We start from the raw sequence: 26567 nt of genomic DNA on the forward strand, positions 1-26567 counted from the left end.
CTCCTTGTGTGCTCCACAAACCCCAGTCCTTGTTCCTGTCTTAACATCAGTGCCCACAGAGCACCTCCACCCCGAAGCACGATTAGGAGACCAAGGACTACAGTACTACTTAGCACAATTAAAGTCTCCTATCCCAACTTGGGGTGGGGAGCTGACAACTGTCCCCTTGGGGTTCCAGGAGCCTGCACACCAGGGATGCTGCAGAACCTGGCCACTGTGTCTCTCCTTCCTGAACTTCTCAGCTTCCTGAGGGCTCCCTTGGCACCCTCTCCTCCTGTTGTCTTTGAGATTTTCTGTGAGGAAAAGATGGCTGAAGAGGGCAGAGAAGCCTTTAAAAACGATTCCAGTCTAAAACGTACTCATTCCTATAAAAAAGAGCTAGTATTTCTTTTCTTTCATTTGAAAAGTTTGCAAAAGGGGGATTTGTCAACCACAATATCACTGTTCACTTACTTTGAGAAATTCTAGTTTTCATTCTTAGTAGTTTTCAGAAGATCTCAGAGGCTCAGAGGAAATAGGCTGGGGAGGGGGGAGACCTTCGAGATGGGTTAGTCCCACGTCTTCATTTCATAGATGAGGAAGCTGAGGACCAGAGAGGCCATGTAACCAGTCAGTGGCAGAGTCAGTCATGCCCTCTTAAAAATTATCGATGAACTCCGATTTATGTGCTCTTCATGTTCTCTCTTTCCTCTCTCTCCTTCTCCTTCCTTTCTCTCCTCTCCATTCAAATCCAATTAATAGCGGTGTGACCTAGGGCAAGTCATTTACCCTCCATCTGCCTCAGTTTCCTCTAAAATGAGGATAATCATAGCACCCACCTCTCCAGGTTATTGTGAGGATCAAATATCAAATGAAACAATTTTTGTAAAGCAATCACCACAGAGCCTGGCACATAGTAGACACTTAATACATGCTTATCCTCTTCCTCCTCTCCTCTCTCTGATTATAGATATACATCTTGCCTGCTACTGACTAGACTTGTTCTAGTGCCAAGTTCAAAGCTTGTCATATAGTTGGTGCTTAATGAATGCTTATTGCTTAATACTTGTGGGATACTTAGTGACAAAGGACAAAATTACTACATTAATTAAAGCGCCATGCTGGTTCTGCATGAAGAATCCCACTTCTCCCGCTTTCCGCCATTGCCTTCTCTTCTTTCTCCTCCAACTCTCCTTCCCTTTCTCAGGTCCCAGTCTCCAGCCATCAGCTCATTTATGAGAAGGCCCGTGACCCAGGAGGCACTGAAGCTGTTGTTGGCTGAGTTTCTGGAAATCCTAACTCATGTCAGTTGCACAGGGGAGAATTCATCCCAAGGAGTGTTCTGTCTGAATAGTGGGCTGCTTGTGAGCTGGGGAGCCACAGCTGGGACGGAGGGCTGGCTACCTTCCAGTGCCACAGAAACTGGCTTCAGATAGATGAGTGTATTAGGGGAATAGGAGAAACGACTCTGTCCTTCACTTTGGATCCAAATTGGCTCTGGCTTGACTGGATTCAAAACTCAGAGATCCCCTCAGGGGTCACCTTCAGCCTTGTTTATTCCCTCTCTTTCTGTTACCATCAGCCTCCTTCCTGGCATCTGATTTACTCTGACAGGTAGCGCTGCAGAGGGTCTGGTATGTGACAGATGTGAGCCTCTGTCTTGCCCATCTTCTTTACACATGCTAGCAGAGAGCCATGAAAGGCAAGGAGAAAGCGGTCCTTGTTAGATAGGCTGAGATAACAGTTACACGTTGGTCATTTCTCTCACATTTCTGCAGATTAAACCTATTTGCATCTGAATTCAACAAGGTGTCCACATTAGCTCCCTCAGGGATTTCATCTTTAGAATGTAAGCTACCTTGTGAGTCAGGATGGATTCCTTCTATCTTTCTGTGTGTAGGACTTAGAACAGTGCTGGGCATGTGTTTGAAGAAAGACCCTAGGAATCATCAACCTAGAGGCTGCCTGGCCCAACCCTCTCATCTTACAAATGAGGAAACTGAGGCTCAGAGAATAGAAGAGTCATCTAAGGTCATGTAACTAGTGGCGGAAATCAGACTAGAATCCAGCTTCTTTGACTCCAGGTCCACAGTGCTCCCTATTTTGTGAAGTTTTCTCTCTCCTTCAATATTGTATGCCCAACCCCTAGCCCAGGGGTCTGTGGAACTGATTGGCTAGAACTGGGAAATACCACTTCTACACTAAATTGGTAATTCTCTGTATAAAGGAATTTCTGGAGTTGCAAAGATTGTTTATCACTTTTACCCTTCAAACATATCTGAAAAGCCTCTGTGAATTATTCTCTCATCCAGTTGCCACATCTACAGGATAGTGTTTGAAGTTTGGGATACAGCCTTCTGGCTTAGGAACAGTATTTTTCTATGCCAAGCTAAATGGACCCTCTGGGGACTGCGCTCGATATTCCTGCAGAGTTCTAGCCAGCTCAGCTAACTACCATTCAAAGAATCTGACGAGGATGTTACCAGTGGCCATGCTTGCTGGCTGGGGATCAGAAGAACATATGCCTGTCTGTGGTTCCTCCTCCCCCCTCCTCCCCCTTCTCACTCTTTAAGAAAATTCAAAATGAAAACGTCCATCTTTCAGCTAGTGCTGCAAGGCACATAAGAGGTCCTTTAATCCAATTCACTCCTTTTACAAAGAAAGTCCAGTAATTTGCCCAGGATCACACAGGAAGTAAGTGGAAGAGTTAGGATTCAAACCCAGATTCTCTGACTTAAAATCTAATGTTCCTTCCAGCCCAGCCTAACCAGAGGATTAAAAAATATTTGTTCCTGGTCCATGCAGCATGAAATACACCCTCAATTAAAGAATGGCACCACCATATTGTGGGGAGACAGAGACTCTGGGACGGAAGCATGAGGCTGCTGCTGGGAGGCTTGTGAGGAGGAGGAGGAGAGGGCAGGAGAGGCAATCACTCCAGTTTAGGGCTAGGAAGGAACCATCTATAGTTAGCACCCTTGGGAAGTGCTCCAGTTATCCGCCCGAGTTATGGCTTTTCCTCTTGTATCATTCTTCCTTCTTGTTGTTCAGTTGTGTCCGACTCTTTGTGATCCCATTTGGAATTTTCTTGGTGAAGATACTGGAGTGGTTTGCCATTTCCTTTTCTAGCTCATTTTACAGATGAGGAAACTGAGGCAAACAGGGTTAAGTGACTTGCCCAGGGTCATACATCTAGTAAGTGTCTGAAGCCAGATTTGAACTTGAGTCTTCCTGACTCCAGGCTTGGTGCTCTATCAGACACTGTGCCAACTAGCTGCCCCATATATTGTATATATGTGGTTCATTTATGGTGTGTGTATATGTGTGTGTATGTGTATAAGCTTGCACATATTTATATATGGCGTTTATGTATGATCTATTTGTTATACATGGTATATGTAAGTGATTTATAGATATTGCTTATATATGTGCATATATGCATGTGTATTATTATATGTAACATACAACACACACATATGTGTGTATATATATATGTGTGTGTATATATAGATAGATCTATCTATCTATATAGGCATGAGGTAGGAGGTCAGAATATTGTATATGGGAATGTGACTCATCCAAGGTCACAAAGTCGATGATAATAATAATAGCTAACATTTATATAGCACTTTATAGTTTATTGAGCATTTTATATATAGTATAGATTTGATTTTCACAGTAACCCTGTGAGAGAGATGCTGTTATCTCCTTTTTACAGTTGAGGAAACTGAGTCTCAGAGAGGTTAAGTGACTTTCTTGGGGTCACACAGTTGTAGTCTGAAGTAGGATCTGAACTCGGCTATCCTGATTCCAAGTCCAATCTTATATCCATGTTGTCACCCAGACCTGGGGCTTCAGCCCAGGCAATCTCACTCCAAGTTCATTCTCATTTTCTGTAGCACAAATGATTTGTAGTATTTCTTTGATCATCTATTTATTGTCTTTGTTGTTTTCCTGATTCTCTTATGTTTGCTTCAGATCTCCCGGGGAGATGACAAACACTTCAGGGCAAGGACCCTTTGGGCACATTTCCTTGTACCCAATGACATACTTTGTCTTCCTAGTAGACCTGTAATAAAATCTTGTTAATTAATTGTGTGAAAATGATCTTCCCCACCTTTACTTTATCATATCCCTTTATCTGAATCTTGGGATAGTAACAATTCACATTTAAATAACTCTATGAGGTTGATAAGGTGGGGGGGGTTGTTTTATTTTTTTTCCCCCACACTAACCTTGTGAGACAGATAATACAGCTTTCATTATTCCCATTTCACAGATGAAAAAACTGAGGCTCAGGGTCACAACCACTATCTGCATGTTTCCTCTTCTGTAAAAATAAGGACAATAAAAGCACCTACCTCACATTATTTTGTAGGAATTTTGCAAGATTACATATGGAAAACCCTTTGCAAACCTGAAAGCTATAAAGGATAGCTGTGATGATAATGATCACTGATATTCATAAAGTTTAGGGCTGGGCAAATGTATTTGGACTGGGAAATTGATGATTTTTTTTCCCCTGGGATTTTATTGGTATAGCGAACTTTTAGCCATGTAGGCTGCTACCTGCTCAGCAACTATAGCTTTAAAGAATTGTTCAGGTCACTGAGAAGTGAAGTGAGTGGCTGAGTCTCCCAACCAGGATGTGTCCCAGGTGAGAGTAGAACCCAGATCCTCTGGAGGCCAACTGCTTCCTCTCTGCAAGGGTGGATATTGGAAGATACCTGCCTGTTGGGTGACTGTCACTTAATGGATCCTAGGATCCCTGAGTTATAAGTGACTTAAGCCCATCTCTGTGAATCTGAGCCTGAATGGGAAAAATCCCTGTCTAACATCTCCAGGTGCTTTGCTGGCCTCTGCTTAAAGATGTCCTATGAAAGCCAGAGAGCTGCTGTCTCCCAGAGGGGAAGTCCATACCTCTGTTGGACAGCTCCAATTGATAAGGAAGTTTCCCAATGGAGAGCCAAAGTCAATCTCTCCTTTCTGTGACTTGCATGTCCTGTTCTGCTATAGTCCCCGCCAAATGGAGTAAATCTCACCCCTGACCACCCTCCATAGGGTGGTCCTGCAGGCTCTCACTCTTTTTCCTATACTCCACCCCCCCACCCCAATCTATCCACCTCCAGGCTAAATCTCCCCAGTCCTTTGATCCACAAATGCCATATGCTCTCCAGTCCCCTCCCAATTTTGGTTGCTCCCATGTGGTGCCCAGAACTTAATATAGTGCATCAGATGTGGTCTGTGCCAGGGACCTATTGGTGCAGGAGCCTAATGTGTCACCTCTAGGGGATCCTCTTCTGTTGAGTCGGAACTTTTTCTGCCTTAGCTACAGTTATTATTTGGGGGTAAGGGAATCTTTGCATTTTGGCCTCTGGAGGGCTAATGCTTTGATTTAACCAGAATTTTTGTGTTGCAATGAAGAGTGCCCTGGCTTTGGAGTCAGAACCTGGTTCAAAGCCCACCTCTAATGCTCACTTGCCTGGGTGATCTTGGATGTCTCCTTGGGCCTCAGTTTCCTCATCTGTAAAATGAGAGGGTTGGATTAGCTGGTCTCTGAGTTCCATTTTAGGTTTAGATCTGTGATCCTAAGGTCTTTTCTGGTGTCTACAAAAAGCCTGTTTCAAGATTAAAAAAAAAACCAAAGCAAAACAACCAGCAATATCTATTGTTTTCCTTGCAAAACTCGAGCAGGCCCAGCACTCGGCTCCTGAAATGTCCGACTACCAGCTCAATTCAGGAAACGTTTACTAAGGGTCTAGTGTGTTTAAATATTTTCATGGGTATCTTTTGTTTTTATATTGTATTCATTTCCAAATTTTAAAAAATTATCAATTTTTTAAAAAGCCTCTTGAATCTAAGGGGACTATTGGCTACCCATTAGCCTGAATCCCTCTAGTACTTAATGCATTACATTTGTGTGCGTGTGCGTGTGTGTGTGTGTGTGTGTGTGTGTGTGTGTGTCTATATAGATATAGATTTATCTTACTCCACTAGATTATATATGCTTTTTGTGGGTAAAGGCCATGCCTGCCTTCCTTCCTTCCTTCCTTCCTTCCTTCCTTCCTTCCTTCCTTCCTTCCTTCCTTCCTTCCTGCCTTCCTGCCTTCCTGCCTTCCTTCCCTCCTGCCTTCCTTCCTTCCTTCCTTCCTTCCTTCCTTCCTTCCTTCTTCTTCCTTCCTTCTCCTTCCTTCCTTCCTGCCTTCCTTCCTTCCTTCCTTCCTCCCTTCCTTCCTTCCTCCCTTCCTTCCTTCCTTCCTTCCTTCCTTCCTTCCTTCCTTCCTTCCTGCCTTCCTGCCTTCCTTCCTTCCTGCCTTCCTGCCTTCCTTCCTTCCTGCCTTCCTTCCTTCCTGGTGTGCTTTGTATTATTTCTTTTAAAAGTTTTATTGATGCCTTTTCATTTTTGGACCAACAACATTTCTTCTTCCCCTAATGCCAACCCCTAGAACTCTTCCTTCTCATATGGAAAAAATAATTAAACAAAGCCATCTAGTCCTAGGAACACGTCTGTTAGTGTAAGCAGCCCTCCACACTCATGTCCCCCATCTCTTCACCAGGAAGAAGAAAGGTGTTTCATGATTTGCTGTCCAGGACCACATTCACTTCGTTCACAGTTTTATTCCTGAAGTGCCTGGCACATAATAGGTACCCCTAACCAATCTCTGTGGGATTGAATCAAATTCCTTCCCATTTCTTGGCTCTTTTCCAAATAACTGAAGTTGGCCAGATAAGCAAAGCATGGTAGATAAGTCCTTCAACTTGGAAAGCTGGGTTGCAATCTCACTTCAGCGGCTTATAAATCCCTTACACTTTCTGAGCCTCTCTGTCTTCTTATCTGTAAAATGGGAATCGTAATAGGGCTTACTCTCCATGGTCTTTGTGAGGATCAAATGAGCTCATATGTGTCAAATGCTTTGCAAATGGTAAGGTGCTCTAACAGTCTTCCCTGTTATTGTTATTGATCATGTATTGATTCTTGTCCTATGTCTGATGGAGTTCAAACAATGGTGATTACTGTCAGAAAAATTCTTGACCCCTGCACAAGCCTCTGTACATGCCTTATCTCCCTCATTAGATTCTCACAATGGTCTTCTGAGGTGAGCAGAACAGGCATTAGTGGTTGCCATTAATAAATAAAGAATCTGATATTCTCAGAAGCTGAGGCTAGCCCAGCTCACACAGCAAGTTCATGAGTTAGAATGGAAGTCTCCAAATTCCCAGTTTAACACTCCCCCCCCCCTTATACCATTTTTCACTGAACGTATTTTAGAGGCATATTTGACAGTAAGCAGAAGTGGAACACATTTGGATTTCAATCTGTAAATAGGAAAATATCCCATTCTTTTGAGCAGTGTGGTTATTTGGGACATTTTTTTTAATAGGCCCATACTTGGTATCTGGCTTTGCTTCTCCTCCTTTATCTGTGGTTGGGTGGGAGGCTTCTATGTTGAGAACCCAAGTTTCTGAAATACGTCTGCAAGGGAAGAATGGTTCATACACTCTCCCCCATCTGCTTCTTCCCACCCCCTTGGTTCAGAGTATCTTTTTATACTTTTATATAATTTTCATTTCATAATTAGGATTTTTAAATAATTTTGGTATTTTTCAAGTTCTTTTGATACCTCTTGTTTTTTAATTCCACAATCTTGTCTCAAAAAAAGCCACTAACGCAATGACCTTATCTGACATTATGTACAATGTCCTCATACTGTCCTCTTTCTTCATCACTTTACTCAGAAAAGGGAAGTATGTCTTTTCTTCTATCCTTCCAGACCGACACTGGCCATTGGAATTCATCAGAATTTGGCCATTGCTTAGTGTTGTTTTCATTTGCTTTGCTGTGGTCCTGATGTTTATAATTCTCTTGTTTCTACTTCCTTCATTCTGCATCAGTTCATCTAAGTCTTTACATGTTTCTCAGAATTCCTCATGTCTCATAGCAAGATAATATTATGACATTTATATGCCAAATTGTGTCCAGCCATTCTCCAACTGATGGGCACCCACTTTGTTTCCAGTTTTATTTATTTATTTATTCTTGTTATCAACGTTTCTTTTAAGGGTTGCTTTTGTCAATGGACCTCCCATGATGATGCTGGGGGGTCAGTTAAGGTTACGGCATAAGTGGAAGATTTGATAAAGCTTTCTGAGTCAAGAACAATTCCCCATTAAGGAAGGATGGCTGAATATTTATCTTGGAGAAGAAAATAGAGGAGATCAGGTAGCTGTCTCCAAATAAATATCAGAGTGTGAGTGTGTAGTATCTTTTCTCTCTCCTCCCTATTGTCTTCCCACATTAGAATGTAAGCTTCTTGAGGGCAGGGACTGTGTTTTTGAATTTGTGTCTCTAGTGCTTAGCACAGTGCCTAGAATGCTTCATTAGTGTTTAATAAATGTTTGTGGACTGATGGAATGACTAACTAATAGACTGACATGTGGAAGAAAGATAAGACTTGTTTCTGCTTGCCTTAAAAAGGCAGAAAAAAGACCAGTGGGTAAAATTTGCAAAGAAGCTGGAAGAAAAATTGATGAACAATTAGAGCTATTGAAAAATGGAAAGTGCTGCCTCCAGAGTTGATGAAATCTTCCAGCAAAGTCTCAATGGCCACTTGTTAGAATGTTATAGAGTGCGCTCTTACTGAGGGATGGGTCACAGAATCCTAGATTTTTCATTGGAAGAACCTTAGCGGTTATCTAGTCTAATTCCTCTTTTACAGAGAAGGAAACTGAGGCCCAATGATATTAAATGATTGAATTACATATTTCGAGCCAAAAGAGACCTTGGAGATCACCTAACCCAATTACCTCATTTTTCAAATGAGGATACTGAGGGTCTGAGTGTTGAGGTCACTTGTCCAAGGTCAGACAGCTGGAAAGAAGATGTTTGGATTTGAATCAGGGTTCCCTGCCTCCCTGCCGGAGGGTTTCTTTGCTCTTTCCATGACCCCGTGCTCCTCTTAGATTGTATCTGAGGCCCCTTCCATTTCAGAGATTCTGTGTTTCTGGTCAGTACACATTTTTGAGGTGATGACAAATTCTGTGAGCTCCAAGGCCAGTGTGCTATCAATAGTACCATGCCACCTTTATGTAATTAGAGGTCAAAGTGATGTGGTTTAGGGATACAGGGACCCCAAAACCAACAATGTATATGGCAGAGTCATCTGGAAAGAATTCGAAGACTCAAGCCTCCTTCCAGTCAAATGGCAAAAGTTTATTATAACACTAATAAAATGAGGGTTAGGGAACATGTGACCTAATGGGGGTGAATCTAAAGCTTATATAGAAAAAGTACAGTGAATGGTGTGCCAAGTGTGTTAATTAGATGGTTCGGAGTGGGATCAAAGAGTGGTCAGCTCTTAAAGGAACATAGTTTCTGTACCTTGGGCACAGGTGTCATTCACTATTGGAAACCCTGTGGGGGAGGGGCAGGTTCTAAGGGGTATGTTTTTATTGGCTAAGTCTATAACAAGATAGCCTCGGGAGTTGACGTCTATAGCTTGACCTCTGGATTTTATTTGGTAACTGTGGGAATCAGTACGTGATAGTTCTGCTGGTACAAGATAGTCTTGTTCATACAAGGGAAATTCTACAGTGGTCAGCTTGTTCTTGTAACAGGGAGAGATAGTTTGCCTTACTGGGGCCCACTCATGACTTATTACCAGAGATAGGATCTTTGGGCTGGGGAGAGATATGGTGCTAGGGATAGGGTCTGAGCACCCCATCAAAAGCATTTTGACATCTCGTCAGAGTTCAGGCATCTGGGTCATCAGCCAGTCATTCAAGAATGAAGAAGCTACATACCAGGCACTGTGCTAAATGCTCATAATACAAAGACAATGAAAAACAGCCCCTGCTTCTAAGGAACTTACATTCTATTGGCTATTTCTGCAATATTGGTTACATTTGGTGAAGTTGGAAAAGGTTACTAATTGGATTCAGCATCTACTGCAGACCTCCTCTATCAGCCTTGATTTTCTCTTCTGTAAAGCAAAAGAACTGGATCCAATAACTTTTAATCCAGCTCTAAATCAATGATGAACCTGTGAAAATAGTCCCTCCCTCTTTTAGTATCTCAGGTAGAATTTGAGCTTTTCAAGTCTTGTACCATAGCCACTGGGCCATCTCGTTGCTTGTGATCCTAGAAGCAATAAATGGGGAGCCACTGAAAGTTCATGAGCAGGGGAGCAGCATGGTCAAAACATACGTATGTTTTTGGGAATATCAATTTGGTAGCCAAATGGAGAATGGGACAGACATGGAAAAGACAAAAATGCAACTGTCAATCAACAAGTGTTTGTTGAGTCTACAAATACAAAGAGTGAAACAATCCATTCTCCTAATGCATTTACATTCGAGTGGGGGAGATGAGTACATGTAAAATGTTATTTTTCTTACAAATAAGATGGACTTTATTCTCATAGGTTTTGATGACAATACATAACCTTATTGATCATTTCAACATGAATTCAAATGAATAGAATGTAATTTTCAGAGTCCAATCCAGTCACTTGTTGAGAGGCTCCCATAGTAATTAGCATCACCTACTAATAACTCATGGGGCAGATAATGAGTGAGGCAGTAGTTCCTTCTTCATTATGAATGAAAAGAGAGAAGAAAGGGCGAAGAGGTCCTTGAAAGTTTTTGTCTGGGGGACTATAGAGAAGGGACTCTTCTGTGACATTGTAAAATGCTACGTGGCCTTTTTCATAATCAAGAAAAATGCCCAATTTGTCTATAGGCTGGTTCACATGATAGCCTGCATTTGGTTTCCAGATGAAGAAATCATTTCCAGATTTGAAGCCTACTAGGGCAGTTATATCCCCAGATACTGTGGAGGGGTTCCTCTCTCTGCTAACTGAGTCTTCACAGACACCCACTTCCCAGTCTGTATTATCTCCCAACTCCACTTCCCAATAATGTCTTCCTGAGGTAAAAACCTGGGCCCCCAGCACCCTGGAAGTATCATCAAGGCTTTCTTTGTTGTCAGGCAGGTCCTCTGGGACACTTCGATACTCGATACGCTTCAGATCTTTAGACAGGATGAGACAAGGATGGGCTGATTCAGGATCCAGAGTTATATTCCTCTGGAAACTTCTGAGCACTTCTCTCAAGCCAGTGATGGGGCAGGTGCTCCAGCAAGAGGAAGCAACCTCCAGCGTTTGAAGTAGCAGCCCTTCCTTCCTTTCCAGCAAGCTTTTCCTTTCCTGGAGCATTTCTGATGGCGCCTTGTCCAAATCCTCCTCCACTTCTAATGTCATTCTTTGCAGATTTTGGATTTGTTGCAATAGTTTGACCTTATTCTCCTCAAGTTTTGCCAGGTTATCTCTGTACTCCTGGTCTAATAATTGTAGGTGTCGATTTTCTTCATTTTGTAAGAACTGGTACATTTTCTTGTATTCGGATCGAACTGATTGTTTAAGAGCATCTCCATCTTCCTTACAGTATTCCTTGTTCCTTCTCACTTTGTTCAGTGCGATCGTAAACGCCTTTTCTTTTTCCTGTAAGATACTCTGAGTCTCCCGGAGCTCGTCCTTGCATTTCTCAGCAGCCCTGTTCAGGGGAAGGACTTGGTGATCCTTGTGCTCCGTGGCTAATGAACAAGACTCACAAAGAGGTCTCTGGTCTTCCTCACAGAAGAGCTTCTCCTTTTCCCCATGTTGCTCACAGGTGGGCAGGTCCTCCACGCTCTGCAGTAAATGAGATCTGAGAATTCTGCCAGTGATGGACAGATTCTGCAGGCTGTTGTTGATTACCAGCTGGCTGTTTTTAATGACTCCCCTGCACTCTGGGCAGGTAAAGGTGGCATCCGCTCCCTCCCTGCACCGGAGAAGACACTCTATGCAAAAGCTGTGGCCGCATTTGACAGTCACTGGGTCAGTGAGGTAGCCCAAGCAGATGGGGCAAGTGAGATCTGCCTTGAGGTCTTCAATTAAGCCTCTGGCGTCCATGTTCCTAGACCACTGATTCTGTCCTTCTCCAATGCTCCTCTCAGGAGAGATGATGCTCACTCTCCCTTGAGCTCTGCCAGGACAGTTTGACTACTGACTTGTTTGGGTCTTTTTATATGTCTTCCTTTGGTTACACCCTCCCTTTACTCCGCCCACAAAAGGTGAGAACCCCTGTGGGGTCTTTTTTGGTGTTTCCCCTGTGTTCTTGACTTTGTCTCTTGTAGTGATGAGCCATAATTCTCAATGGTGTTCACACCTGGGCCCTTCAGGCCAGAGTCTCTTGTCCCTCAGTTTCAAGAATAGTTTGTCTCTGATTCTGTCCTTCTCCAATGCTGCTCTCAGAAGAGACAATAGGTAATAGATAATGCTAGCTCTTTAAGCTCTTGAGCTCTATCATCAAAAATTGTTAGGAATGAGTTTTATCCATCTTCCTTTGGTTAATCTTTACCTTACTCTGCCCAGGAAAGGTGAGAACTCCTGTGTTCCATAGTGCTTCCTAGCTCTGCTATAGGGCTGAGTTCTCACTTTTGTATAAGTTCATGTAAAAATATATGTACAGTATATGTACTGTATGTATGCATACATTTATATGTGTTACTAACTGTTAAATATTTACATGCATCAATAGGTACTTTAATCTTTATATGTATTATGTATGCATATATCTATATATATTTGCATGCACATGTACATATATACAGATACACAAAGGGAATAAATTCAGATCTCTACAATTTAGTTCAGTAAAGGTAGTAAGGACACCAGCAGTTGGTGTGCATGTTGTGGGGTGGATTGGAAAAGGCTTCGTGCAAAAGGTTGTGTCTGAGCTGCATGTTGGAGGAAGAGACAGAGGGGAGGAGGGGGTGGATTCCAGGCCTGGGGGATGGCCGGACTATCCCTGCAGTCCAGGTGAGAAATGAAGAGGGTCTCAATGGGGTGATAATTGTGAGTGAAAAGAAGATGCCCGAGATGCGGTAGAAGTTAGGATCTAGAGATCTATTAGAAGGGCTCCCTTCCCAAGCTTAGGGTTAGGGGTGTCTTTGAGCCTTGGTTGTTCCCCATCACCAAATCCCCTCCACCACACTGAAGATGAGGTGGTGGAGGCCAGCTTGAAACAGTTAAGCTTGCTTCAACATAGCTGACAGCCTGCCACAAACCACCCGTGCTTTCATTTCCCGGTAGGCTAAGTGGGATCTAAAGTGAACATCTGTGGAGCACGAATCCAATGGGGCTGATGTGGGAGGATCTAAATAGGACCTCTGGCTGGCTGCCTCTCTGTGCTGCCAGAGCCGCTATTACCTGTGTGGGCTGTGAAGATGCTCACATGCCACCAGGGCCCCACCTTCCCTTGGGCTCTCCCTCCTCAACTCTCCCCAGCCCCATCCTGATCCCGCTCTCTGCCATCTCCTCTGTCAGTTGTGATGTTTTGGCAGGGATTTAGAAAGAGAACGATGACTCATCTTAAGCCCTTAGTTGCCATGCTCCTGCTCTGGAGAGGGTGGTGATCATGAGATGTCAGCGCTGGAAGCAGTTTTGGAGGTCATCAGGTCTAAGGGATGCAGAACATAAAGGTGGGGACCTCAGAGGGACCTGTTTACCACCTCTATGACCTCCATTTCCTCATTTGTCAAGTGAGGGTTTTAGGGGTCAAGAGCTGAGGTTCCAATTCCTGCATCATCTCTGGTCCCCAGCTTCCTTGTTGGTTAAAAGAAAAAAGATTTCTTCTAACTCCAGTGGATCATCCTCAGTCTCAGTTTCCTCCTCTGTAAAATTCAAGGGTTGGGGGCAGCTAGGTGACTCAGTGGATAGAGCACCGGCCCTGGGATTCAGGAGGAGCTGAGTTCAAATCTGACCTCAGACACATAACACTTACTAGCTGTGTGACTCTGGGCAAGTACTTAACCCCCATTGCCTAGCCAAAAAAACCCCAAAAAACAAAAACAAAAACAAAATGCGAGGGTTAGGCTAGATGATCTCTGAGGCGCTTTCCATATTACTGAGTCTAACTCTCTTATTTTACTTCAAAGGTACCTGAGGCCCAGAGAAATGACTCATAGGAATATAGATTCAGAGCTGGAAGGGACCTCACAGGTCATATAGTCCAACCCCCTCACTTTTCAGAGGAGGAAACTGAGTCTCAGAGAAGGTAAAGTGAATTACCTGAGGTCACTCAGGTAGTAAGTGGCAGAACTAGGTGTTCTGACTCCAAAGTGCTCTCTCTTTCCATCGCCTCGGTTTCTGGATGGGGAAACTGAGGCCATGAGAAGGGAAGTGACTTACCTAAGTCCACAGAGCAGTCAAGGGGTCAAGTTGGCCCTAGAAGTCCAGGCCTCTTGACGTCTAGATCCTTGAGGGCAGGGGTGGTTTCATTTTTGTCTCTATTAACCCTATGACTTACCATAGTTTCCAACACATAGTAGGTGCTTAATTCATGTTTATTGAATTGAATTGCACATTGGCTGTCCAGTTGTCTTATGGCACATATATTTTCAGGAATGCCTTGCCCACCCTGCACCCTCTAAAAGTGGTTCCATTCTGCCCAGAAGCCAGATTGTTTTTCATTATTATTTTGAACTCTAGATGCATGTTTTCTGTTTGAAACTTATTTCAATTGCAAGGCTTCTCAAGCCAGGCACTCACATCAGAGCCTTTGGCCACTTCGCCCAAGTTTTTAGCCACTTCCAAGAAACCATTAGAGTGTCTTTGTTGGAAATACCCCTTTGAGTCTAGGAAATCCCCAATGTCATCTTCTCCAACCCCTTAGGCAAGGGAGGGTTGTTGACTAGACCATAGATTGTAGAGAGTTGTTGACTAGATTGTAGACTCCTGGATCAGCTCCAGGCTAGGACTCACAGCTGCTGCTCATTCCCGGGAAATGGGGGCAACTTTCCATTGGATCCAGAGCAAACCATGCGTCTCTCAGAGACAGTGCACACTTAAAGCAAAAGACTGGCTTTATTTGTATATGGAGCTACAAGTTAACCAGTACTTTGATGCTTTTCAAATAATAATCTCTTGTATCCAAATGACAATGTGTATAAAACCCTTTAAAAATGGTAAACCCACTATATATCATGAGCTGTTACTAGTAGTACTATATAGAGAATTATGGTTTTCAACTCACTTTCTACAATAATATAATTTCCTTTGTTAGCCCATCAATGTGCAGTTATTAAGCACCTACTGTGTGCCATCCACTATGCAAGGTCTTTGAGATATAAAGACAAAAGTGGAATAATTCCTGAATGAATGAAAAAGCATTTATTAAGTACCTACTGTGTGCTAGACACTGGGAATACCAAGAAAAAAAATGAAAGCAATCCCTGCCCTCGAGGAACTTGCAGTCTTGTCAGAGGAGACAATTGTGCATATTTAAGTATTCACAAGGTGATATTAGGCTGAAGAGAAGGTACTAGCAGCTTTGGGGATCTGGGAAGGCCTCATTGAGAAAGCACTACTTTAGCTTGAAGGAAAGTAGGAATTTTGACAGATGGAGGTAAAGAGGGAGTACATTCTAGGCATAGGGGACAGCTATTGCAAAGGCATGGAGGTGAGAGATTGTAGTAGTGTGTTTGAGGAACCATGCTGCCACCCTCAGTTTTCTCATCTATCAAATCAATGCTTTTGTCTAAATGATTTCTAAGTCCCCGTTTTATCACTTACTAGCTCTGTGACCTTAGACTTAGAGAATTAAACATTTGGAAATGGAAGGGACTTCGGAGGTCATTGTAAAAATGAGGAAAGTGAAGTCTTAAAAAGAGACTTGTTCAAGGTCACATAGGGAGAATTATGGACCGAGTTAGAAGGTACCTCCTAGGTCACCCAGTGTAACCTCTTCTTTTTACACACTCAAGTCTCTTGACTCCAAATCCAAGGCTCTGTCCACCATACCTCATTGCCTCTCATATACCATCTTATTCTATGACTCGATCTGGAGTTTATACTTTACTATTTATACTTTCTAGGTTATTTCCCAAAAATGTTTATTTTTCTCTCACTCATTTCAGTTAGAAGTCTCTTGAGGTGGTCGGCCACATTGTCTGTTTCTCCAGTGTTTCCCATAGCGCATGAGGTCAGAGGATCATAGATTTACAGCAGGAAGGGACCTTTGAAACTGAGCCCAACCCCCTCATTTGACAGATGAGGAATCTGAGGTGCAGAGAGGTGATGTGATTTGCTCAAAGTCACAGAGGTAGTCAGTAGCAGGACCAGGATTGGAACTCAGACTTGGAGCTTTTAAAAAAATCTCTTTATCTTTATATGACTTTCTTAATCTGTTAAATGAAAGGGTTCAACTGCATTTCATCCCTTTCAGTTCTGATGTTCTGTGTCTCCCTGACTTGACCTCGATGTCTTGGACTCCGTCGCTGCTCTGTCACTGACCCCAGAGAGTGGAATGGAGCCATGGGGAGAAGCTGCAAAGATTCACTTTTAGGCTGGACATTGGGAGATTCTTCCTAATGACGAGAGCTGTCCAGGAGTCAAATGGGCTGCCTCGGGTGGTTGTACTTTCTCCTTCCTTGGGGATCTTGGGACTGATTTGTGTTAGTCTTTGTAACCCCAATACCTAGCACAGTGCTGGGAACAGAGCAGGGACTCAATAAATGCTTATGGATTGATTCAGGAGGATACTGAACGGCTCACTCATTGCACGTGTTTCAAGGATTCCTTTTCAGGTATGGCCACAGAGAAGTTCCCCCTCCCTCCTTCCCATGCTGAGAAACTGGGATTGAATTCAACCCCTCTTAGTTTACAGATGAGGAAACTGAGGCCTGGAGAGATTAAGTGACCTTCCTGAAGTCACATGCAGGAAATAGTCAGAATTTGAACTCGGGTCCTCTTATGCCAGATACAGTGCTCCCGTCCTGCTAGGCGGCCTTCTCGTCCTGTGGCTTAGAACAAGGCTGGAGCACAAGCCAGGTTACCCATCCTGGTGACTGTAGTCTCTTCCAGTTGAAGGGCACAGGTCTGTCGCCTGCAGATATGAAACAAAAGTTCTCTTTTTGCCAATCATTTGGGTGTCCTTTTTAACTAGATCTTTAACTGGGACCTCCTACTAAGAATGTCACTGATGAGAATCTTATCTCCCTCCTTGCCCAACCTCTCTGTGGCGGAGGCCCCTAACAGAGCTTGGAGTTTAAGGGAGATCAGGTGGTGCGCCCACCCCTCTGGCTCTCCCCCTCAAACTGGTGATCTCAGATGAAAATGATGATCAGTTATGGTCTTGAAGGGGAAATGCAGATGTGGAAAGTGGTGGGGGTCATTAATCACTCAACATGAATGAAATAAGCACTTACTATGTGACAGGCATTGGGTGAAGCACTAGAGATACACAAAAGTGAAGCCATCCCTCACAGGGGTGTGTGTGTGTGTGTTGTGTGTGTGTGTTGTGTGTGTGTGTGTGTGTGTGTGTGTGTGTGTGTATGACATGGAGAATATTCATTTTTTCATTCCTTCATTCATGTTAGTCAACAGGCATTTATTAAGCACCCACTGTATGCCAGGCTATGTTTATCAGATCCCAGAGTTAGAGCTGGAAGGAACCTTTAAAGATCATCTATTCCAGCCCCATGATTTTACAGGGGAGGAAACTGAGACCCGGAGAGGTTAAGTCAGTAAGTAGCCAAGCCAGAACTGAAACCAAGGTCATAAGATTATGAATTTAGAGTTGGAAAGTCTTTAGAGGCCATGTAGTTCAATTTCCGTTCCTTTTACAGTTGAGGAAACTGAGGCAGAAGGGGATTCAGTGATTTGCCCAAGATCACTCAAGTAGCAAGCAGCAGAACCCAAGTCCTTTGAATCCAAAGCCAGGGCTCTTTCCGTTGTACCACTTTGGGAAGAGCAGGGGAGGTAATTTGAGACACTGTGGTATAAGGGAATCGAGTACTGGATTTAGAGTCAGAGGACCTGGATTTGAATACTGACTCTGACATCCTCAATTCAAGTAGCAATCCAGAATTAAACCACCTTAACCCTTTCCTTACTTTTATCACCCCGGGTCAAAATTGGAAAGCATGGGAAGTCAAATCTGAACAAGGAGGATGATGTTCTGAGGAAGTCCATAGGGGTAGTGGGGTTGGTCAAGTAGGGTGAAAGATAAGTTTATGAGGGGTGAGCCTTAGGTAGAACAACAATGTAGGAAATTATAGTCAAAAAGGAAAGTGCCAGAGTTTGTGATTAAGGAAGTAGGAAACGTGGGTAATGATGTGACCATCTTTGTGTGTATGACTGAGGTGGAAGGAAGCAAGAGGTCATGGGCTTTAATGAGACCCAGGAACTGGGAAGCTAGAAAGTTTGAGAGAGCATCAGTATGGGTATTGAAGTCCCTCAGGGATGTTGGACTCCTTGAGAAAGGAGAATGATCTGTATAAGCTCGTGTACAAAAGCCACCATGGTCTGGGTTGAGGGGAAATTTTTAATTGAGTTCAAGACTTGGGATCATGAGCTGCCTCTGACTCATACAGGCTGTGTAACCCTGGGCACATTGCTCAATCTCTCATTGCCCCAGGTAACACTGTAAGAATATAAATTGCTGAGTAGGTGCTGACCTACTTTGGCTGAGTTTCCTCATTGGGAGCTCCCAAATGAGTAAAATTACAGGTGCAGTCCTTACCTCCATCCCCTGAATTGTACTTACTTAGCTGTGTACTGGTCATCCCCTCCTTCCTCAGAATGTTAAGACCCTTGAGAGCAGGGAGTCCTTTCCTTTGGTTTTGTAATCCTCAATACCTCACCCAGAGTAGCTGTCAAATGCTTGCTGAAATGAATCATGAAAAGATAAGTCCTGGCTTTACCTTTCAGGACTATATTATCTCAGGCAAATTACTTCATCTTTATGGGTCCCAGTTTCTCTGGACAAAATTATTACTACTACTACTACTACTACTACTACTACTACTACTACTACTACTGCCACTAGCATTGCTATAGCACTTACTGTGTGCCAAGCACTTTACGATGATCATTTCGTTTGATCCCCACAACAACCCTAGGAGGTAAATAGTGTTATTAACCCCCATTTTACAGAGGAGGAAACGGAGGTAAACAGAGGTCAAATGATTTGCCCAGAGTCCCACAACTAATAAGTGTCTGAGGATGGACCCGAACTCAGGTCTTCCTGATTCCAGCACTCTATCTGCTGTGCCACCTAGCTGCCCCATAAATCGAAGGTCCTGTGATCTTTTGTGAAACTTGGGCTACAAAAGAGAGAGAAAGAAAGAAAGAGAAAAAAAAGAGAAAGAAAGAATTTGTTTCTTCTTGGACTTAATAGTCTTTCCCCCTTCTCCTCTACTTGCCTTGATCTCCATGCTAGTTCAAGCTTGTAGCCAACCAGCCCTTCCTAATACACTTTCTAATCTCAGATCACCATTATCTTGATTCCATTTTCAGGGCTCCTTGCCTCTACTCTTACTCCTCATGCCCCTTTTTGCTTCTGGCTTTGTCTGCCAACACAACTGATTGATGTATAAACCGTCCAGCTAGTCAGATAAAAACTTTGCGTCTACAAGATGCCAAGATGCTGGTCTGGCTTAATCTTTCATGGAATCATCTGGCTTGGGGGCCAGGTTGACCTGATTTCTTTTAGTGTTTCCTAGGAAGGGCCTTTGTTGTCAGTAGAAAATTTGAAGATGTGGGCTATGGAAAGAAATGAGCTGAGCTTTCTGGGGGTTGGATCTTAAGTAGTTATTTCACAATGGAGCAGTGAGTTATATTACTGCTCTCACAGAGTTTCAGGATTAGACAGAACTTCAACCGGAAGGACAACAAGGATTTTCACTATAATGCCCTGACCTTTGCTTGAAGGGCCCTCATAAGGAGGAGCCTACCACTCATTCTACTTAAAAAAATGATTGTATTCTTCTTGACTTTTTTGTAATTTTTTTGCATGTCTATTTAATATATATGTATCTTTTATTGATATCTTTTGTTTTATGTTGTTCTGTCTTCCTCTCCTTGTCCCCTCCCAGAGAATCATCATGCATTACGAAATATTTTTTAAAAGAAAGAAAAAAGGTGAAGAAGTGAAAAAAAATCAGTAATGCTGATCAACATCAGTTTAAAAAAAAGCTGGACATTATATGTGGTATATGCAGGGTTTTCACACTCCTGTACTTGGACCTCTGCTAAGGATCAGGGAAAGTTGTCTTCTCATATCTCTCTGGGGAATATCTTTTATTTTTAAGTCACATTTGTTTCCAAAAATATCCTTCCTCCCCAGCGAACTAAGAAAGATTTAAGAAAAAGAGAAAAAAAGTAGTCCCCTCAAACTAACTAATGTATCATCCATGTCTGACAATGTGCCCATCAAATCCACCCTTCAGCAGCCTTTCTTCTTGGGGAGATTGTGTCAAACCTGGCTTTTCCTCTAGGCCGCTTTTGCCCTATGGAGACAGGCAGAAGAAGCCTTTCGTATATCAGCCATTCAGATCTTCAAAAAAATGATGGCCCTTTGTCTTTTCTTTTCCAAGCTAAACATCTTCATTTGTCAGAGTACTCAAGTTTAATCAAGTAGTCAGGTTTGCTACGAGGACAATCATCCTGCACTCCTCTGGACACCCTCTAACTCATCAGTGGCTTTCCCAAAATGCGTCACTCAGAACCATCGGTCAAGAAACATTTTAAAAGCACCTACTATGCACCATAGTGATGCTGTCCTGAGGAAGTCCATAGGGGTAGCAGGGTTGGAGGTCTCAAGTATGGTAAAAGATAAGTTTACTAGGGGTGGGCCTTCAGTAGAACAATGAAATTATAGTCAGAAAGGAAAATGTGGAGTTTGTGGTTAAGGAAGTAGGAAATGTGGGTAATAATGAGATCTGGGCTGTGACCATCCTTGTGTGCAGCTGAGGTGGAGAGAAGCAGGAGGTCATGGGAGGAATGAGGCCCTAGGAATAAGGAAGCTAGAAAGATATCGCCATAACTATCAAGTTATTATACTCGGAACTGTTAGTCAAGAACTGTGTTGTCTGACCAAGGGAAAATAAACCCTGAACTATTTATCATCTGCCAGACTTTGCCAGGACCATTACCCCTGTACTCCGGGGTGCTATGTAGTCCAAACTAATATTAGCTACAGTATTTTTGGGCTGTGATATCAGATACTTGATCCATATTGAACTTGTAGTCCACTTGGATCATCTGCAGCCAGATTGCCATCTGACCGCATCTCTCTCATCTTATACTTGAGAAGTCAATATCTGAACCCAGTTGTGAGACTTCCCATATATCTCTCTGACATTCTAATCTGCCAAGACCTTTTTGGATCCTGGCTCTGTCATCCAGTGTGTTCATGGATCCTTCTTTCCTTCGTGTCTCCTACAAAATTCCTGTCCAATCACTGATAAAAATATTCAACAGGCCAGGGTCAAGGTTAGATCCTTGGAATACTCCACGAGAGACTTCCTTCCAAGTTGACATTGGCCTGATTAATGACAATTTGGGGGGTCTAGCCATTTCCCCAGTGACATATTCATCTCCCTTCTATTATCCGTACCATATCTCTTTATTTTGCACTCGAAGGTAGCACCAGAACATACATGTTTTTGGTTGGGACTTCTTAGCTTCATAGATCTGGAAGGGTCTAAAAGATATCTCTTCCAGTTATTTAATTTTCTAGATATGGGAACTGAGGTCTAGAGAGGTTAATTGTAAGTAAGGTAAGTAAGGGTCAGAGCTGGGATTGGAAGCCAGTTTCCCTGACTCAAAATTCAGAGCCCTTCTCACTACTGAATGCTAACTCTAATGTACTTCTGACTCCATGCTTCTTACACTTCATGCTTCATAATTTCCACTCTGCACCCATCTCATGACTGTAGATGATCAGAAGTCTCAGCAGTGATTGTGATGTATGTGTAGCAATCCCCTTCATTCTAATAGAATTCAAGAAAAATGTCAACTCCTGTAGGAAGGGGGACTTTTATCATTTTTGTCTTTGTATCCCCAATACCCGGCATGGTTCTTAGTGCGTAGTTAATAGGAGCTTAATAAGTGCTTGTTCACTTATTGAATGAATAGAGAGCCTTTTGGAAGGAAGGAAAGGCACAGAATTTTCTGGATCATTGTTTACTTTGTGGCCTTCAGAGAGTTCAGTGGGAAGCGGAAGCTAGAAGCCATTTTTGATTTTTGACTTTACACATTTGTGGCTTAAAACCTGTCTGCTGTCTCCTAAGTGGGAGCCTGGGAATGGAAGAAGGACATTGAATATAGTCGGCAATTGCAGGATAAACAGGAACTGAGACTGGCTTTTGGTTTCTGGATTTTGTTTAACAAATAAACAGGAAGCTCAAGTTCACTCATAAACTGGGTTGATTGAGTTCAGAGAAACAGAAGTGGAGGTTCTTGGCTCTGCGTCCAAATAATTCATTTGTTTGAATGTCCCCTTTGAAATTGTATTTTTTAAATGCCATGCTAGACAAAGACTAGAGAGTTAATTCTCGAGCTCCAAATTGAGGTTTGAAGCTGGTCTTTATAGAGTTTCCAGAAAAGTTTGGTGACAAAAACCAAAACCCATCCTTCCCTCTGCTTTTCGCCCATTGCTTCCAGCTTCCTCCCATCCACTCCTCCTGTGAACATCCTTTCTCAGATCCTTGTCTCACAGACTGTTGTTATAATAGCCTCCTAATTAACTGGTTGAGGTGTGTGTGTGTGTGTGTGTGTGTGTGTGTGTGTGTGTGTGTGTGTTTTGCAATGGAGTATGTCCTGATGCTTAAGCCTGAGGACTAGTATTCAAATCCCACTTCCCTCAGATATGACCTGAGTGACCTTCAGCAAATCCTTTAAGGGACTTTAATGGAAGTCAACTTCTCTGGGCCTCAGTTTGCTCATCCGTAAAATAACAGATATGGACCAGATGGCCTCTGAGGTTCCTCCCAGCCCCGTCTACACTCCTATGCTTCTGTAGGATCTGTGGCTGGCAAAGAGCTGTGTAGGTGTTATAGTCATGTTTTATTGTTCATCCTTTATTCTCACAGAAGACCAATGACATCAGAAGGGTGATATCTTGGCTTGCAAGTGAATTGGATTTAAGTGAGGCAGAGCTGTGTAAAGCCATCAGCCTCACACTCTCCTCTGGAGTCATCCGAGTCCAGTGGTCAAGACATCCAGTGATAGCCCTGCATTAGTGTTTTAAACAATTGGAGTAGAGGAAGGATTTGTCCTTACATCTTCCTGTGTGGGAATTCCTGTCTTAGGTTTAGAGCTAGCAGGGACCTTGCATGATGGTACCCCAGAGGTCACCTAGTCCAGTTCCTTCTTGAACAAGAATGTCCCTGTGATTAACATAGGATCATGTAAAAGGATCTGAGAATTCATAATGTGGGAATTCCATACTTAGGTTGACAACTCATCTAGGAGTTCATTTCAGTAAATATTTATTAAGTGCTTACTATGTGCCAGGCATTAATCCTTGGGAGTTGGTGGAAGCACACAGAAGCTGTAATTTGTTCAAGGTCACAGAACTAGTAAGTATCAGAGGCAGGATCTGAAACCTAGTCTTCCCAGCTCCAAACTCAGAGATCTATTGATTGAACCACACTGCCTCTGACAATTAGAGCCATCCAAGAATGAAATTGAATTTCTGAGTTTCCTGTCTCTGGAAACCATCGGGCAGAATAAGATCAGTGACCTCTTGTCAGGTGTGGTACAGAGGAGATTCCTGCTTCAGGTCAGGGTGGGAACAGAAAACTTTAAACATGGAATGTTATTTTGCCTTGTAATCACTAGCACCTAGGACAGTGCCCAGCACTTGTTGGTTCTTGAAGGATGGTTTCAATTGGATGATGCAAATAGAGGCAGGAACAAATTTGAAAGAACTTAGTATATCCAGTCAGCCTTCGTATGATCTTTACTACCCAGAGCCCTCTAAGACCCCTTGCTTACTCTGAGGCAAATTATTCGAAGTTTGGTTTCATTGATCCAACCTAAAAGGCATTTTATTAAAGCATCGACTGTGTATCCCTAGGGTTACAAAGACAAAAACAAAATAATACCTGCCCTCGAGGAGTTTATATTCTATTTGAGAAAATTTCAATGCTAGAAATATTTTCTTTCTAGAACATTTAAATATAAAATTTTGCATCTGTAAAAAATATTAACTGCATGTGTGACAGAAGGCTCTCAGTTCTCCCCACTTCCCCCCCCCGCCCCCATCCTCTAGGAATTGAAAAATAATTGCAGAAATAGTCTTCTCCCAAAGAGTGAGAGGGCAGGTAGAATTGATGGTGGGAGTGGGGTAGGGTGTCAGAATCATTCTTCAGCTTTTTTCTTTCTTCTGCCTTGGCTTCATGCAAACCCATATGTGGCTTTTTAAGAGTGATCACATGAGATTCAAGGGGTTATATCTTGAATTTACAAAGAGAGATGGATGAAGGAGAGAGAGAGAGACAGATGGGGTAAGAGAGAGAGAAACAGAGACAGAGAGACAGACAGATGGGGGGTCAGAGAGAGACGGGGGGAGGAGGAGAGAGAGAGAGAGAGACAGACACAGAGAGAGAGCACAATCATAAGCGTGAGAGAGCAAATGAAATTGAGAAAAGGAATTGGTTAATAAAATGCAGCTGCTCTGGTCTTGGATCTCTCACCACATACGAAGACTTCCTTTGAACATCTGCTCCAATTTCCCCCATTTCTGCCTTGTTTAGTCTCTCCTTTCTTCTGCTCCTTCCTCCACTTTTGTTTTTAGAGCTCTGCGTAATGTATGTCTCTGTGTCTGTCCATTTGTTTCTCTCTCCTCTTCTTTTTCCTTAATCTTGGTTCCCCAAGTTTGGTGGTTTGTCACAGTGGAACATTCAAAAGTTCAGGCTCTCTCTCCTTCCCCTTTCCCCCCTTTTCAAAGGCTGGTGATTTCTGGAACCATCACATGTTAGAGCTGGCAGGGAATTTTTTCTTCTTCAGACAATATCCAATCCTTTGTATGACTATATCCTTCCTTTCAGTAACAGAGCATCTGCAACACTTGAAGCTGGTTTGGGAGCATAGGGAGCTTTTGGAGCAGAGGGGAGACTCTTTAAATCAAGAGTTTAGTTCACTTTGCGGGCCTTGGTTTTGAGAGCGTTGGGGGATCACATCTCAGTTTATCTGAAAGAGAAATTGTGGACAACTAGATAAAATCAGGGGCATAATAACTGTTTTCTTTCTGCTTATGTTTGTACCCCCAGTGCTTAGAACAGTGCCTGACACATAGTAAACACTCAATAAATGCTTGTTGACTTGATGACTACTGAAAAATGACAAGAGGAAAGCAGTAACTCCTGACCTCTATGTTTACTTTTTCATCATAGCTCTTAGAGTTGGAAGGGATCTCTGAGACTACTCCAACCTCATTTGATAGATATGAAACTGAGGCTCAGAGAGGTTCCTAGGATCTCGGATCTAGAGCCAGAAAGGGTCTCAGAGACCAACTAGTCTAACTATTTCATTTTCCAATAAGTCAACTGAGGCTCAGAGGATCAGAGATGGAGAGCTGAAGGGACCTCATAAGCCATCACATTCAGCAAACTATTTTACAGAGGAGTAAGCTGAGGCCAAGGGAAATTAATTGGCTTGGCCAGCATCACCTAGGTAGTAAGAGCCTGGGTAGGATTTGCACCTTACTCCTCTGAGAAGGAAAAGGAAGGAGAAAGGGAACAAACATTTGTCAGGCACTTGCTGAAGAAAGAAATGGCAAACCATTCCACTGTCTTTGCCAAAACGAGCTGCTAGCGGGTGCCATGGTGCACAATGCATCAGACCTGGAGACAGGAAGACTCATCTTCCTGACTTCAAATCTGGCCTCAGACACTTACTAGCTATGTGACCCTGGGCAAGTCACTTCAGCCTGTTTGCCTCAGTTTCCTCATTTGTAAAATGAGCTGGAGGAAGAAATGGTAAATCACTCCAGTATCTTTGCCAAGAAAACCCCAAATGGGGTCATGAAGTGTCAGACACAACTGAAAAATAACTCAGTGACTATAAAAATGTGCCAAGCGCCATGCTAAGGACTTTACAACTGTTATCTCGTTGGATTTGCATAATTATTATTATCCCCATTTTACAGTTGAGGAAACTGAGTCTTCCTGACTCCAGGTACAATGCTCCGTGTCCTCTAGCTGCCAGGAATCTTTCTACTATACCATGCTTTCCCCCCCACAACATCTTTTTTTCTTCTGAGAACAATCTACATGTATATCATGGGCATCCTTATTTAGAGTACCTGAGTCTATGAATATGGAGAAAGAGGAGTTCCCAAGTGATACTCAATGGTAGATTGTATTTTACAGTAACAAGATTGATGGAAGGATGCAGAGGATAAAAGGTCCTGCTGTATTTGTTTGTTGAGCCAAGAGAAACATTTGATTTATGATTAGAGGAAAATGCTATCTTGAAGGCTCTCAGCCAGCCCGGCAGTTACTGCTCACCTGTCCAAATCATACAAGATTCATTGAAAGGTGGAATAACAGACTCAGCAACATTCAGTGACCTTCTGGTAGGGTTGTTGTGAGGCTCAAAGCGGGGATAATGTATGGTAGAAACACTTTTTACTTCCCCTGTTACAATCTAAGCTTCCTGAAGGCAGGTCTTATTTTTTCAGTTTTCATCCCTAGTTTCTAGCATGGAGCCTGACACAGCTTTTTTTTCCCCCCTTTTAAAGTGCTCTATAAATGTCAG

The 26567-nt window shown here is 42.9% G+C and overlaps 1 protein-coding gene and 1 pseudogene across 4 annotated transcripts in view; one reads left to right on the plus strand and one right to left on the minus strand.

The window, feature by feature from the left end:
- Positions 1-26567, plus strand: part of CHST11 (carbohydrate sulfotransferase 11) — a 309692-nt gene that overhangs the window by 89576 nt on the left and 193549 nt on the right. The gene's annotated exons all lie outside the window — the stretch shown is intronic.
- Positions 10524-11927, minus strand: LOC144457029 (putative E3 ubiquitin-protein ligase TRIML1 pseudogene; annotated as a pseudogene).

The sequence above is a fragment of the Phascolarctos cinereus genome, unplaced genomic scaffold, assembly GCF_003287225.1.
Source record: "Phascolarctos cinereus isolate Bilbo 61053 unplaced genomic scaffold, phaCin_HiC Scaffold_1;HRSCAF=81, whole genome shotgun sequence".
NCBI classification, from domain to species: Eukaryota; Metazoa; Chordata; class Mammalia; order Diprotodontia; family Phascolarctidae; genus Phascolarctos; species Phascolarctos cinereus.